The sequence below is a fragment of the Aquila chrysaetos genome, chromosome 3, assembly GCF_900496995.4.
Source record: "Aquila chrysaetos chrysaetos chromosome 3, bAquChr1.4, whole genome shotgun sequence".
Lineage (NCBI taxonomy): Eukaryota > Metazoa > Chordata > Aves > Accipitriformes > Accipitridae > Aquila > Aquila chrysaetos.
This window is the reverse complement of record NC_044006.1, coordinates 12,615,513-12,630,693: the sequence shown is the minus strand read 5'-3', so window position 1 is coordinate 12,630,693 and position 15,181 is coordinate 12,615,513.

Here is a 15,181-nt window from a genome sequence, read left to right as displayed (position 1 = left end):
TCAGAGTCAGTACTGACAATGAAGCAGTGTCCTCCCTTTGGGAGTGAGAGGCAAGCAGACATCAAATTGTCAGGGAGGCCGTTGAACATCTCCTCTCAGTTCATCTCATGCCAGTGGCTCTTGCAGAGGTGATGGCTCAGAGCAACATTCTGTGCTTTCCAGGTCTGCGTTGCAAGTGCACTGGAAATAACGTGCTCCCTTGCAGGCAGTGTGCACATCGCCCCTGCCCCCCGTGCCTGCAGCAAGAAGTTTCCCTACGAGACTTCTGCCAGTTCTGGCACTGGCTCCTATATGGATGTGTCATGTTTGGTTTCACTGGGTAGGAATACACCCTGCTTCATAGTTTCCATGCATAAGAAACTTGCTAAGTGCATGGCCTCATCTATGATTAGATTTTCGTTTCACAGGGCAACAGTGATTTATGAAGCATATTTTCATGTGGTAACCAGAAAATGTTTCCATTTAATGATTGGACAGTGTACTTTCCTTTATCAAACCTGCTTGAAAAACTTTTGCTGTTTTAAGTATACATTCTCACATGAGATTTGTTGCTTTAACCACATTTTGTTTTAAAGGGGGTCTGCTCTGGTTTGCTAAAGCTTTCAGGTTGCTGGATGGAGCATGCAGTTTGCTGGAACAAGGTGAGGAAATGTGAGCCGATGGTCAACATGCCAAGCAGGAACTTACAAGTGTTTCTTCAATTACCAGTCCTGACACAGGGGTTTTGGATGCCCTTGAGCAAGTCACTTTGCCTCCATGTGTGTCAGCTCCCTATCCAGAAAAGGAGAATGGTCCTATTCATTTTCCCTTGCAGTCCCTCAGCCTGTTCATCTCTTCAGACTCTTCATCAGAGGCTCTGGTTCTCACTGGGGCTTGCTGGGTGCCCAGCATGGTAAGGGTATGCAGTCCTGGCTGTCACAGTACATTAATTAATCATTCAAATAAATCATGTCAAAGAAATATTAATTAATCATTGCTCCAGAAAAGAGCTTGCCACAGATGCTCTCTGTGGGCCCTTGGTACAGCCTTGGAGCTGCTGGAAATGCACTGTCTTTTCGAACATGGCCCATGGACATGATTAAAAGAACTGCCTCAAATCATCCCAACTTTCTCACTATTAAACAGCAGCTACAGCTCCTTCTCTTTTTGATTTTCTTTTCTTATTCTTTTTTTTTTTTTTTTGAACCTGGCAGCCTTAGTCAATAAGCCATAAGCGCCTAGCTAAGAAGAACTGCTGTCATCAGACAAAAAGGCCTCCAAGTCCACATCCCTAACAACCTATTTTAATAACAAGAGCAATAACGGGATTTATTATGCATGCGGCTTTCTGCAATCATTTCTGAAGAGAAAATTAGTTTGAAGCCTCAGGCGACAGTTGAACTCTCAGAGGCGCCTAAAATAAAATAAGGAGGGGGGGGGGGGGGAAGGGGGGGGGTTGAAAAAATAATAACTGGGGAAAAAAAGTGTGATGGGAAAAGTTATTGGAGCAAGCATACCGGTAAACTTTATCGGTGACTTGCTCTTGTCCTCCGGAGGGAGAGCGCGGTGGCTGGGAGCCGTGCAGGTTTGCCGGGCTGCATTGCCAGGCTGCCAGTGCGGCAGGAGCTGGCAGAGCATAGTCCGGCACAGGCTGCCGGAGGCATGGCCCTGGTCCCTCGATTTACTGCACAGGTGGAGCAGCGCTAATATTCCAGAGGGGCTCTGTGCCGAGGAGTAAATCTCAGTTCAGCTAGGCGGTTAAAAGGGAAAAAAAATAATTAAAAAAAAAAAGAAAAAGGAAGAGGACAAGGGCTGGGTGAGCTGCTGGAGGCAAGAGGTGTAAGAGCTGCTGGCTGCAGGTTAGGGACAGGACCAAATCCAGCACTCACGTAATGTCCTGACCTGTGCGGGCGTCTGCCCCAGGCACCCACTGCCACCATATCTACACTTGCCCCCTCCCAACCACCGAAAAATGGTCTCTCTTCCCAACCAGCTGCAGGTCCTACCTTGAAACAGAGGTTTAGGTGCTGGCACCAGCCTGCCCTGAAAGACCAGCAGCATCCTCCACTGAATGTAGGGAGAGGGGATGACTTTTGGAAATAGGAGGAGGTTACTGTTCCAATTCACAACAATGACCCTGTGCTTTTCTCTAACCAAGGGGAGGTCAAGCTACAAACTGGCTCCTTGCACACATGCTGAATTCCTCCCCCAGTCTGCACCTGCACACCCTGAGCCCAGAGCTCTCGTCCCTCCTTAGCCTGGCCCCGTGGCATGCGAAGGAATTTGAAGGGCCAGAGGTAGATGAGGTTTGGTAGCTGGGATAGGCTGAGATATAGCCTGAAACCCAGAAATTACTTCATCAGCATGATGCTGGGAGCTGCCTCCCAAGGGGTGCCCCATGCAGCCCAGTGCTGTGCAGGATGGTGTCTGACTCCAGCAGGGATCCAGGGAATAACATAATATTTCAGGGAGAAGGCTGGCTTCTCACCTGCCCTGCAGATAACTTCCCTGTTGTAGGGCAAACCAGCACTGACGGATTCAGGTGCTGCAGCCGACCCAGTGTCAGGTGCCACGATACCAAACCATCCCCTCTCCCTCCTAACACCCAGGGTAGGTTTGCTTTCCCCTACTCCTTCCTCTGCATTCTCATTTTAGACAAGCCCTTGACAGAGGAGTGGGACTTGAGGCTGAGCAGCGCATAGTTGTCCCTTCTAAAATAAAAGCAACATCAAGGGAAAAGAGTGTGTTTGTATACAAGTGTGTGTGTCCCCATCGGAGAAAGGCAAAGCCAATTACTTTTGTGTATGTAGGACTGAGTGCTGTCTTTTTTTTTTTTGATTCTTGGGGATTTTTTTTTTTTTCCCCTTCCTGAGGCAATGCATGAACTTAACTGCTGGAAATAGTGTAGACCCAGCTGACTGAGACCAATAATCTCAAACCTGCTATTAGATGCTCCTTGCTTTTTGGGTTCTGGTTTGAGGACACATTACTTTACTTCAACTCTGGAGTTTGAGGCCGCCCCTTTTGAACTGTAAGAGGTGGCCAAAGAAAATAATGTGTGGTTATTGTTTAAAAAGTCATCATACCAGAAAAGTATATGATCACTTAAAGGCAACATCAGAGAGCAGGGTCTTCTGCTGGCTTCATCCAGGGCCTTGGCTAACCAAATAATTCCATAGTGATATTTATGGCTTGTATATAAAAAAGAAAATGGTCTGAAATCCTGTGGCTGTTTGGTACCCACGTCTTTAATGTCTAACTGCTTATTCACTCTAAAAAGTGGGATTTAATAAGACAGTTATTGTATGTTATTTAAATACCAATTGATTATTAAAAACATATTTATTTATAACTACAAATTATAAAGTACTTGGGAAGTGCAGCCAATCAAATCAGTGGACTGCCTGATGAATATCCTTTTCTAACCCCATCATTTTATATATAGAAAAGAGGTTGACTTATGCAGCGGGAATAAAACTAACTTAACTGCCTTTATGGGTCATTTCTTTCTTTGATGAATACTTGTAACTCCCTTTAACGGTAATAGGACCTTTGCTTTCCAACTGAGCAGAAAATAAACAGACATCACTGTAGGGGCTCTATTGCCTTTTGGGGGGCTCTGAACAAGGTTAAGCAGAGGCGGATGAAATGTTCTCTGCTTTAATAAAGCATGCCTAAAATGTTCCTGAATAAGATCCTCTTTCCCTATTTCCTGACAAATGCTGCCCAGAGGGTCCTGCTGGTTGCACTGATGCCTGCCAGGAAAACAAAACACCATACCGGCAAGTCAAACTCCATTTTGCAGTGGCAGAGTCCCACTCCTTGGCAGTCACACCAGAAGGCTGGACTGATAATGAATAGATCTTCTATTGATTTTATTTACAGGAGTCTTTTAAGATTGTTCTCTCTTTCTCTCACGCATACATTCCTTGCCTTCTTTGGTGGCTTTTTACATCTGAGATAATAAAACATGTTGAAAGCTAGAAGAAATGTGAAGTGCTCATCCCATCCTTCCCTTCCCTTTTGGTTTGTTTTTTTTTCTTTTTTGCCACTTTGTTTTACTTCCCCCCCCCCCCCCCCCCCCCCCCCGTTAAATTATATGATTAATGAAGGCCTGGAAAAAAAAGGTAGCTCTTTCCTGACTCCTTTTCCAAATGCAAAGTGCAGCTGCTGTTGCAGATACAGGTTCTGCGACTCCAACAAGCTTTCACAGCACAGCAGGCCTGACTCACAGCCAAAAACGAGAAAAATCTGATATGGTATTTATGTCTCTGTTTAGGGAAATCAACCCAAACCAAGGTGGTAGCTGAGAAAAAAGACAATGAGAGAGGGGAGAGGAAACTTGTTCTTTAAGAAAAAAAAGAAAAAGGATGCCTGTTAAGGTAGGCTTCCAAATAAATGACAAACACCCTGAAATCCTGTATCCTGGTGGCTTTGTGAATTAATTTTGCAAAGAAAATGGCTTGCTTTTCCTTTGTGAGTCTTGTTAACGTCTGAGGGTTACACACTGAGGTGTCACATCACCAGTAGGTATCAATCAGCACAGCTCCCCTGAAATCAATATAACTACACCCACTTACACAAGACACAGGTCCAGGAGAAACAGACACATCCCTGGATGGTGTGTTATAGAAAGGGAAAGCACCAGATCCTAATGCACCAACATGCTTTTCTTTCCACAGATCTCTCTTTTTAACTTATGTGGTCTTTTAACTTATTGATGTTATTTTCTAAAATGTATTTTGATTCACTATTAGAAATTATTTGCAATTAACAGATGTGTTGATTCAATCACTGTTTAATTGTATCTTTTCCTGTTTTAGTGTAGCGAAAAAAAATCCATTCCTAAATAAGACAAGCTCTTTAAAAAGATCTTCATTATATTTCAATAGCAATCTTGCTTTGGTTGAAAGAAAATACTTCTGTTTATTAATTAAGAGGAATTTGCTTAAGTTAGTTCCACTGAACAAACACTTTGTTTTGCCACATGAGGCCAAATACTTTGAATTTTCATTTGCTATGGGGTGAAGCCTTGCTGTTACTGAACTGAATGCTGTATAACTCAGAGCAAAAGCAACAGTGGGCCAAGTCTTGCAGTTTTTTACAGACACCTCTGTAACCATCCAAGTATTTGAAAGATACCCATTCACACCAGCATCTGAGCTCCACATGAATAATTTTTTATGAATATGTGGCCTGTTAAACCTCCTTTTCTCTGCCTACAGTTAGTGAAAAAAAATCTATCTTCTTGCAGTTTGCTCAAAATGTCATGCTAACAAATTTCAATCTGGCCAATAAAATTTTCTTTCCAAGTTGTGGTGTTTCCAAAGCATAATATGAAGTTGGTAGTATAGATCATTAATGTCATTTCCCACCTGTGCCACTGCACTGAAATGCTACAAGGAAGGCTCTGCAGAGCCTCTGCAGAGGTCTCGCTGTGGGTCTAAACTTCTTGGGAGTGAGACGAGCCAGAGTATGTCAGCCCAAAAACTAGTGAAAATACCAGCTCAGGATTTTCCCCTGCAATGAGGAGAAAGTGGTTGCTGCCCAAGTCCACAATGAATTGATTGCTTTTGTCCTCATTTTACTGAGAGAAGCTAGTGTAAGAATGAGCTGGAGCAGAGGCTGGCTGCTCATCGTGCTAGTAGTGTGGTAGCTTTAACAGATCCCCAGGAAAAAAATAGTTCACACTGTGCCAGGAAGCAGAGTCCTAGTTTCAGCAGGGTCGTTGCTCTTGAAAGACAAGGTCCCGGTTTGAACAGGATTTGGACCTTGACCCAGCTGCCTGCATCTTAGCCAGGCTGAACTTCAGCAGTACTGGAGGAGGGCAAGATTTAGAGCTGGATCTGGATTTTATAACTCTGGTTTCAGTTCAGGCTTGCATGTGAAAAGGGGTTTGGACTGATTTATTTTGTATGTCTGTGAGTCTCAGCATTGCATTGTAGGGGCTTCTGCACAGGCACATTGTGCACGACCAGTTGATGCTCCAGCCGGTTTGTGGTCCAGGCAAAGCCATCTGACTGCCAGGGTAGACATTCAGATGTGCACTTTTGGACAACTAACCTGCACTTAAATACCATTTATGCTTATTAATGGCATCACAGTGACATCCGGTACAGTAACTCGAGGATTATGTGAAGTGAAGGGTGAAATAACTTCACCAAAAGGCAAACGCTGAAGCATTCCCTTTTGTGTATTGAACGTTCCTGTAGGGTCTGTACTTGCTCTTTTCAGACAATGGTTTCTTGGCTGGCTGGATTATTGTATATCACCTCTCTAACCTGCTGTATTAATTTCCATTGACTGTGAAAAGAACTTGTCAAATAAGGAGGAAAAAGGAGGGGGGAGTCTTTTAATCCATAAGGCACAGTTCTTAAAAGTACCTTGTTGTGTAGTAGCTGCACACAAGTGAAGAATTTGTCAAGAATACAGGGCTGCTGCTAATTGTCTGAATAAATTACAGCTTTGGAGCCTGGAAGCCACAAATCATGTCATTGTAGCACTAAGCCGTTCCTTTATGGAATTGGTCTTTTACAACCTGGAAAAAAAGTTTTTAGAAGACTGCCCTGCGGGAAAAATGAGAGAGAGGGAGTATACATGGGGATGTGAACAGGGTAGCTCTGTAGGCTCCCAGCAGCTGTCTCCAAGAGCAGGGCTCCCAAACTGCTCGACTTTTACGCTGATACCAGCCAAGTCATTTGAAGCACCAAGACCGCAGGTGAAGCCCTTTGAAGTGCTGGAGAAATGAGCAGGATTAAGAAAAATTTTTTGGCTGTGGGAGGGCGGCTGGTGGTCACTTCTGCAATGGATGTCAGGTTCCTCCTTGGAACATCAGGGCAAGCCAGCCTCAAATGAAAATACTAAATGTGTAACAAAGCACATACTACAGATTCATGTGACATTCACTTTGCTGCAGAGGACTTGCACAAAACCTTATTGATTATTTTACCCTTTAAGATACAATTTTTTTCGTAAGCATGGAGCAACAGGTCCATGTCACCCTTGTAGTGCAGGCACTTGTCCATTCTGATTTTTCCTACCAGCTTTAGCTATGGTAAAAGAAAAAGGAATACAGGATTTTTTTTTTTTTTTTTTTTTGTCCAAAGTATCTATTTTCAGACTGTGGGCTGAGTCCTGCTCTCACTGTTGTCATTTGAAAGATTCCTACTGAGTTCAGCAGTCTTTGAATGGAGGCAAGTCCATGTGCAGTAATCCAGCGTGGCACAATCTTTAAAGGGGAGTTTAGCTCTGTGTAGAGAATGACTCTTCAAGATAATTCCCAGTTCATACTGTGAACTAGACAATAAAGTGGAAAGTGCTCTCTGGAATTTCCTTACGGCAACCTGAAGCTGTGCTCAGGCTCTTTCCCTGTTTATTAGCAGTGTTTGGCAAAGTACTTCAGGCTTCTTTGCAGACCACAGTAATTGGTTACCAGACACTAGAGGACAAGCTGCCTGATAAAATTCAAAGTCTGTAATGAGGCAGACAGGCATGATAACACAGTAATAAATCACAGCCGTTAGGGTATATTCCTGGGATGGCTGGCAGAAGGGTTTCAATCAGAAGTCAAGAAGAACCTGTAGCTCCATGTTGTACTCCCCTTCGCGGTCACATCTCATCCTGGATCCTCTCCAGGTGTCGGGTCAAATGCAGCAGTGAGGCCCACGCTAAAGAGAAAGTAACTACAAATGAAATGCCAGACAGGACATGTGCTCAGACTTGTTCTTCAGAGGTTGCACTAGAAGAAATAATAATTATTACACGCTTCAGGAAGTTTAGTTCCTAGACCAACTATCCATTAGTGCATTACATGAATAATTAATTGTAAGTCCTGGTAGCTGCCTGGGATCCTTCTCTGCACAACCCAAAAGTGACATGGGATAAATACACATCGCTGATTCACTAAGTTGATGAAAAGCTCAGCAAAGCTGATGAAAAAGTCTCAGTGTCATCAGTGGCTCCAAATCCTGCAACATCTGCATGGGACAAGCAGCATGGGGATAGATGTGTTTTGCACCAACAGGGAAAACAGCTGCTTTCCTGCCCCACCGCCCCCACACACCTTCCCTTTTTTAGTAATCTCCATGGGCAGGCTAGTCCATGTGCCAAAGGTAGTTAATGAGAAGAAAACCTTTCTTCCACCAAAACTACAGTGAATCATTAGCTTTAATGCATAACTACTTGTTTAGTCACTTATCTTTTAACTTGGATGTGTCTTGTTCTTCAGGACATGCCCTGCCCTGCCAAAACTCTTTCTAAAACATTAGCCCTGTCCCCAGATCTGTCAAATCACAGCAGATTACTCCATCGCTGCTTGTTTATAAAGTTTCTTCCAGCTTCCTTAGAAAAATTGGGTAGGTAAAATGCTGACATAGATGAGCTAGCATGAAGAGCAAGTGTGACAGTTTTGACAGAGAGAGGCAGATGGCTGGATCCGAAAGTACCAGCCTCATACACAAGGGTCACAAATTCAAGCTCTGTGTTTGGGTTCTGTGGCTTGTCTTTCAAAGTGTGGAAAATTCTCTGAGAATGATCTGCAGGCACTTACAGACATGTTAGGATGTGCAGTGCAGAGCAGTCCCTGGAGAACCCAGGTGCCAATAGACTGGTTCACTTTTATCACTGAAATTACAGGATGAGTTGAGCCCAGCCACTGATGATGCCAATATTGTTTAATGTTCTGTATTATGGATTTACCTGAAGGTGAATGATGGTCTGTTCAATTTCCTGTGTGTTTTCTTTGGTGTTCAAAGTTTTCTTGATGCTTACCATCACAGTTGTAACATGAGCTATGGTAGAATAGGTATAACCATGAATTTGAAGAAAAATATACTGAGGGCTAGATTTCTTTACAATAGTGTAAATAAGAAACCACTTTTTTTTTTTTTTTTTTTTTTTTAATTTCCACAGCTAAAGTGGAAGGAAATCATGACTGATCCCAAATAAAGCTCTTAAGATTCAGAGGTTAAAATAGACTTTTGTTGCTATTTATCTCTGACCCTACATTTTGGTGCATTCTGTTGTTAGTACTGCAGATGTTACTAGATGTAACAAAGGTGCAAAACGTCTATTGTGATTTCTTTCAACGTTAAGAGAGTTAAACTCTGAAAGATCTGGTGCAGGATTTGCAAAGTGGGGCTTTATCACATGCCATCCCTAAGGGCCGCTCCTCCTGGGTTAGCTTCTCATGCACTCAGCAGAAGATAGCTGCAGTTTGGCTCTACAAGAAAGGAGCGCAATGGGTACTATCTGCACCGGTTTGCACCTACCTCCATGAGCCAGACAGCATAGTGTCAAGCTCCCTATGCAACCCCCCAATGAATTCAGACATCTTCATATTCTGTGCACAAAAGTGAGTTGCTCTGACGTCATGAAGGGACATTGCTGCAGCCCTGAAACCACACAACACACCTACATCTTTGTGCACATTGATCCCAGATGCACAACTCTCCCATGCAAAGGCATAGGCCCTGCGCTGCCATGTGTCTAGGTGACAACGTCTCCATCTTTATTCCTCCCCCAGATTGCCACGGAGCTAGACTTGCTTGCTTCTTCTGCATGGAATTTTTGCCATTGTCTGTAACTATACCTTTATCTCTCGTTTCAGTTTGGTGCAGAGCAAATTAATTCTTTTGGCAGGTTTTTCCACTGTCAGTGGGGGTTCTTATAGTACATTATCAATGCTCCTCGCCCTGATGATGCATAACACTAATCCATCATTAGAGCAAGAGTGTGCTCTGATGATGGATTAAAATAATTTATCATAAGAACAAGGGGCTATAATGTAACACCGTCAAAAGATGGCACCATGCAGAGACAAACAGATCAACGAGGAAATTCAGTAATGCTCATCGAATCAAGTGGATCTGCTGCCAAGAGGCTCTTCTGCAGCAAAAGTTTGGCAACCTGCAAAAATATCATTATTCTCCTTGCTGAAACAACTGCTTGCAGTAATGGCAGTGATTTAAGGTTTTTCTTTTTTGAACAACAAAGGGAGCCTCTCATTGCTAGCCACCCCCTTTTTGGGACTAAATATTCCAGGTACAATTATAGATCTTTTTTGCCCTATGTAAGTCTTAATTTTTAAGGCCATTCACATAATGAGATGCAAATATAACAGGTATTTAAACCACCAGTCAAAAGTAGGTTTGCTGCAGCATGGTTAAGTGACTGAGAAAGAGGATTTAAAACTCAGGAGACGTGGTTATAGTCTTAGCTTTCTTTTGGAAGCACTACATCTGTAATTCAGCACTTCATTCCTGTCTAGTGCACATTTGCTTAACTGTAGCCATATGTTTACGTGGCGTCTTCAGAACTCTGTTAAAATAAGGATTAACTGAAACACCTATTTAAGTGCCTTCCTGGACATAATTTTATGAAATCTGGACTAAAAGCAAACATTGTACAAAAGGTTTAAGAAAAACTGAAAAGTTTCTATTTCACTGCCCATGGACAATCATATTTTGAGTTGCCTCTTAGAAATGGATTGTCAAAGGTCCTCTGTCAGGTGAAATGCAATAGAAAATGGATCTGCTGAAAGAACACATCCGATAATTCACAGAATCATAGAATAAATCAGGTTGGAAGGGGCCTCAGGATGTCATTCTCTATATTTCTGTCTGGAAACCAAATAGTATATGGATAAATGCAAAAAAAAAAAACCAAACCCAAAAAACCTAAACCCCAAACCAGAGTGATCTTGAATTTTTTCTGTGATTCCAGAGTATGTGCATCTAATGAAGAAGGCACTCCATAGGATGAATAAAAGTACCTCTGTGCAACATTGATTTTGCACAGTCTGAATGACAGTGGTTGCCAGTCTTTCTATTACTGTAATTGCTGGCTAAATGAACTATAATTGTATTAAGTGGTAACTCTGAAATATGTATGTACTGTAAAAAGGAGCCGAAGCATTGCAGGCATAAAAATTTGATTTGCAATATTTGGAATAAGTTAGGGGCAGGCTTTGATTGTACAGAAGCTGCTGCAAGAAGGTGCGTTAGCTCAGAGGGGTCTGATTTTGTGAGGGGGTATGTGGAGGAGGAATGCCTCGCTGCAAGAATTACAGCCCTTGGGGTCTGAGTGCCTGCTGCACTCGGTACAGTGAGTCTGGTGCCTGCATCACTGCTATGACCGTAGGGATGCCAGCAGGCACCAATTTAAGTGAGCCCACACTTTGTCACCTGTTTAGTAAATAGAGGGGCAGGCTGATCTGCAGGTCCAGCCCAGCAGGCTCAGCAAAGCTGTTTCACCTGCAAATACCATAGCACAGTGTGTGATATGTGACTTGCCCTAGGTTTCATAAATAAGAATTACTGGCAGTATAACTTTAAGAAAACAGAGAAACCATCCATGGCAGTTTGTGTTACAGAAGTACATCTTGGTGCCCATCAAGAGCACTGTGTGGGCAGTGAAAGGAGGTACCATAAGCCACGTGGCTTCCATAGGAAATTCTTTGGGTCAATGCTGTTGTTGCATACAATTTGCACAGAGCCCACGCTTTCTGGCCTCGGTGCACCATTCCACTCACTAAAAATTGTTCCTTCCTTACATAATATGGAACAAAATAATGGTGGATAACATGGTGCTTAAGACTTTGCTGCCTTTTTCTGTTTCCTTTGACTGTTAGTTGTCACTCTTCTTAATAATGACAGAATTACAGTAGTTTCAATATAACTTTTCATCTTGATATGAAAACTAATGATAGTAATATTTTTAAAAGTCAAACAACTGAACTGTTTTCACTTATCCAAACCAATTGCTGCAGCGTTTTGGTTTGCTAAAATTTGACATTTCAGAATCATATTTTGTTCTAATTTCAGATAGGAAAATTGTTTCCTTCCTGGGCAATTTAGGATATATTTGGGAATATTTGTGGATGCTGTGCTTTGGAATGTGACTGAAAAGAGTATTAGCGAGGCTGAAAACATAAGAGAAAATGATCAAAATCCTGCCCATGAAAATTCTGTTGTGAAACCCATAAAATGGAAATAATATTCTCATGAAAAGTTTTCTGAGTAAAACCCCATAAAATGTCATCTCTCCTTTCAGTTAGCCTGATGCAATAGTGGGTAACCACATTCTTACCCAGGAGGATTTGCTGCCAGTTTTTGCAACAATACTGCAACAATACATGTTATTTCCAGGGTAGAAAGACAAATGGGCCTTTGTGGAGAAATGCAGCAAAATTCCAGCAACCATTGAAATGAAGGGCAGCCTTGCCATTGTTTTCAGTGCTCTTGGCTGAGTCCTTAACACAGTTGCTGAAAATGTTACAGTAACATTATTGTAAGCAGCAGGGAAATAATCTACTCTCAAAATCTTGCACGCAGCTCCTATTTCACCAGCAGCAAACTGATTGCTTGGCAGGGGAAATACCCCTCTCTTTCCCTGACTGGGGAAACCGGGAGGAGCTTTCTGCACCACGCAGCGCATGAGGGTTCACCAGGTCTGCATTGCCAGCGCAGGAGCATCCAGGGCAGCGACTGACCCAAGGCTAAGGCATGCTTGCTTTGCAGCCAAAGCATTCTTAAGACATGGCAGTTCTGTGCCTGGGAAACAGCCCATTATGACCACTGAAGCAAAGATGCCAATTAAAGCAGTCCTCGGGGCGACCTCAGCCTCCCTGGCAAATGTCAGCCCAGCACCAGGAGCTGCCGGGCTAATGGAGAGAAAAAGGGACCAGCGTGCTGACTTCCGTGTGAATTGCACCTGGGTATTCGATGGGTTTACAGGAGCTGAGACTATCCCCCGAGGCTGCTGTAATAAAGACATTTCCCCATTGTCTTCAAAACTCTGCTTTACCTGAATGTGGTAGAAAATTCATTTCCCCACGCTCATCTGCACTGGTACACTCAGGGATGTTAAAACAGCTTTGTTAATCCACCACAGGGATTGCACAGGATCCAATTCTACTCCCTCAGCAGGAGAGAGGCTGGACATGCTTTCCCACTTGTACATTAATGTTGAGTTTGTTTATCCAAACTTCCTGCCCAGGCAAGGCTACACATGCAACTTGCTTGGATGGATAGACGGATGGATGGACGGATGGAAGGATGTATGAAAGGACGGATGGAAGGATTTTCAAGAGGAACAAAATTCTCAAAATGAACTACAAGCAAGGATGTTAAGTGCTGTCCCTCCCTTCTTCCCTTCCCCCTACCTCCTTTTAGTGCTTAATTGAGTCATCTGTAAGCATTTTGGTAGGTCAGGAATGCAATTAAATAGCCTGTCTATCGTAAAATATTTGAGCAGTAATACCTGATAAAATCATCATTATCTTGGAGTAATTGACCACATCAGATAATTAAGGTTCCTGAGGCAAAGCTTCACCCCCAAAGGAAGTTCAGTGATATTAGAGCAGGGCTGCAGTAGTCAAGACTATGTTAGTGTTTCCATTATAAGCCTTATATTTTAGAGCTGTGTAATTCTGTCAGTAAAATGGCTGTAGTCTGAGAGTGTATTCGTGATTTGATCTCTTTTTTTTTAATAACAGAGTAAGGAAAATACAAAGTATTTTGGTCTAAGAGACTGAAAAAATCCTGCTGAAAAATGAAGTTGGAATAGGACTTCACTTAAAAATAGAAAAAAAAAGAAACAGAATGATGAGGTTACCTTTTATCTACAGCCTGGTGAATTTGCAGCCTGAGAAGGGTATAACAATTAGCTCAGCAGCTCTCCAGTGCTGTGAATGCTTTCATAATTTGAGAGTGAAGATAATTCTGCCCTTGATTTCTTTGTAGTTCTAAGCAGATACATTTAAGATATATTTTTCCCAAGCAAAATCAGAAGAAGCTGTAAGAAGGAAAACAGAACACAACAGGAGCCTCTGGTCTCAGCTGTAGAAGTGGAACAAGTATTTGCCTCTCTCTCAGACATGATGTAAGCAATAGCTTTGTCACCAAATTAGTGACAAGTGAGACATATCCTAAAACACTTTAAATACAGGAGTACCATGCTGGATCAAAGCAAGGTCCATCCACCCTCGTGTTTGTTTCTGACAGTGGTTGATACTGGATGCGAGGGAAAGACTATATGAGCAGGGTATGTGTGGAATGATAACTTCTCAGCATCTGGTAATCAACAATTTAGGGGTTTCTTCTGCTGTATGCTGCCTTTGGGTCAGAAGGCTTCTTGTAAATAATCACCACTTGTGTCTCAGTCTCTGCTTTCGAACTCAAAAAGGTGGAAGGGCACAGAGTGCTGGAATTTGAAGACTGTCACGTCCTCTCCTTTGTACATGTGTACTGCTAAGTAAAAGCATCAAGGAGCACCTTCAAAGCCTGGGTCATCATAGTCCTCACAAGTTAGTTGCTATTTCACAGCAATCCTATCACAGGATTACGACTTTGATCCCTGGCTCTTTTCTATTTAGCAGGATAGTTAGAGCAGCCATGACCTCATTACCATAACATCTGAGCTCTTCACTTTTTTTCATTGCATCTATTCTTTGACTCACTCTTAGAGGGTACAGGAGGAATTTGTACCTCATTTAAAGGGAGGCAGGAGTGATGTAGATACCAACAAGTTTGACATGTAGGGAGTTTGCCATTTAGTATTGCAGACCCTAGATGGAACTAGGAACTCAAGCTCCAATCAAATTAAGATCAGATTTCACTTTCTAAATGAGTTAAGAAGAATAGTGCCCAACTATACTGAAAAGATGAGGGGTGGGAGTAAGTAGCCTGTCCCAGGGCTTGCAGAGGGTTTGCTCAGGTCAGGTACCAAAGAGAAATCCCATTGACTGCTGCACCTTTTTTCATTCCCAAGACTCATCTCTGTTTGTCCGAACAAAGGGCCAAGCCATTCCTCTGTGATCTAAAATAGTTTTCTCTCGCTGAGTGTTGGGAGTTCAGAGCAGAATGTTGTGTATATTGAAGCCTTTACATTTTCATGCAGTCATCGGTGGTGTTGCTATTTTGTGCTTTGCAGTTTCTTTTCTCTGGAGTCACTCTCAAACCTCTTTGATTTTTTAATCTCAGTACCCTATAGGATTTTTTTTTGCTGCATTTGCATTCTGACTTTTTTTCTGAAAAGTGTCTTAATGAAAAATACATACCAGAATGCTCCCTGTGAGTAGCCTCCAATGCTGATGATCAATAATAGTTTATTTGATCACTGACAGCAAATGCTCTTTCAATTAAGCAGGTCACATAAATAACTTTCTGGTTCCAACATTATTTGGAAAGGTTGAGTGTGAAAT